Source organism: Penaeus monodon, chromosome 21 (genome assembly GCF_015228065.2).
Source record: "Penaeus monodon isolate SGIC_2016 chromosome 21, NSTDA_Pmon_1, whole genome shotgun sequence".
NCBI lineage: Eukaryota > Metazoa > Arthropoda > Malacostraca > Decapoda > Penaeidae > Penaeus > Penaeus monodon.
The window spans coordinates 1,044,450-1,046,249 of NC_051406.1; the positions used below are offsets into that span (position 1 = coordinate 1,044,450).

The 1,800-nt window shown below is 36.7% G+C and overlaps 1 long non-coding RNA gene across 1 annotated transcript in view; it reads right to left on the bottom strand.

The window, feature by feature from the left end:
• Window positions 1-171: 171 nt before the first annotated feature.
• LOC119586095 overlaps window positions 172-1,800 on the bottom strand; it is a 25,369-nt gene continuing 23,740 nt past the window's right edge. The window contains exons 2-3 of the long non-coding RNA XR_005229929.1: window positions 748-1,016; window positions 172-620 (exon numbers count right to left, since the gene is read on the bottom strand). This is a non-coding gene — a long non-coding RNA (uncharacterized LOC119586095). The remainder of the gene's footprint in view (window positions 621-747; window positions 1,017-1,800) is intronic.

Sequence of the window (1,800 nt, forward strand, 5' to 3'; positions counted from 1 at the left end):
TCACATAGGCGCGGATATAATTATATCAAGTTTTCCATGAAACGTGAAGCATTTCTTGCATTGAGGAAAAGCATCACCAGTGGCTCTAAATTAATTTCATTTCGTTATCAAGTGAAGCAAACAAGTTCTGCAACTTCAGGGCACTAATTTTGGAACACCATAAAATGTACAGCGTGTATCAAACTTTTATTACACTCCTTCAAATATATTACAATGTTCTGTCAAAAATTCAAAGATAACTAAACATTTACAGACAGAAATAAAAACATCTGAAAAGCAATGCAAAGCAAAATGGTTTCTGACATCAACGACAGCTAATAATCTATTTACAAACATTTCCTGTTACCTTGACAACTCGAAATATGTATGCATAAAGATGCATTTCCGTGGGGAAAAAAACAAAAAAATGAGATCATACAACATAAAAAGAGCCTTGTCTCCTGTAATTAAACAATGCTAAAAACCAATGCTAGTGCTGCTATGGCTCTTGCGACATACGATAGCTATCTGAAAACTGACGCCACTGACATTTCCAAACAACCTGCAATATTCAGCTGAAAGAATCCTGTTGCCATGTAACGCAAAGGTCAGAAGCTGCATAGGAGGTGCGATGCTGCAACCTATTTTGAAACATAAAGAAAGTGTTTATTAGCACCATAGTTTAATTGTATACATATGCACATATATAAACATTCTTATATTCATTTTTTATAAGAGACAACAAAGCAGTTTCCTGAGGATAATCACCATCATTTGGAAATAACAATAAACCATAGTGCCGAATTTTTAAAACGCAGACATACAGCGATTACCGCGGTCACTTCTTACTATCGGAAAACCATCCGCCGACTTTCTAAAGCAGACTTCTGGCCGGTAACACCCCATGAGCTCTTCCTCAGCAAGTGTATCAGGCCAGGCCAGGCCGCCGAACAGCGCTTGCTTGCTTGCTGGAAGGACGGCCTCCACTTCCCAACTCGAGCCTCACTGTCAAGCTGCAGCTGTGCTTCCTTACTTACCTGGAAACATAATTATATATATTTCCTGATATGATAATATATCAGAGCATATGTAAAAATCATATTACTGACGTTTTGTATTCTTCAAATTGGAACCTAGTAAAAACTGAAGAACCTTAGTTGGCCATAAAGGAATAGTGGTGAAGAAACCACACTATGTAAAAAATGTATAATTAAATCCAAGCTCCACCATCAAACTTATTTCAAGCATTAATAACAGTTATAACTGCACATGCTGCTGGCAAACTAACATATATTTGCAAGCAAAAAATGAATAATATATATAACAAAAAGTATTAACATTTTTTTTTGCTTATGCAAGTAGGCTGACTGTCAAATAATAATGTAAATACACATTTAAAATATATTTCTAACACATAATCTAGTCATGTGAATATTTCAGTATTATTTTTCTGGCAAGGGCATGTAGCACCAAGCATAAATGTCTAGTTTTTCATGTAAAACTGGCAATTTTTTGGTTACTAACAATACGATCATGAAAAAAATGTCATAATTCTTTCCCTCAGGATTATCTGAACGTGAGATTTAATGAAAGCTAATCAAACAAGAGACTGAATTCATTTTACCTTCCAATTTCGCAGCATAGAAGGACTGGCTAACCAACGTTCACCTCCCTAGACTACAAATAGACACAACCGCGTGTCAGACACCTTTAATACATTCCTCACCTTCTGAAATGTCTCATAGACATCGTTACCTCGGCGTTGAAGGCTTCCCGAGGCCCAAGAAACCGCAGGGAAGTCGAAAGCTCTCGTCAGTTGCG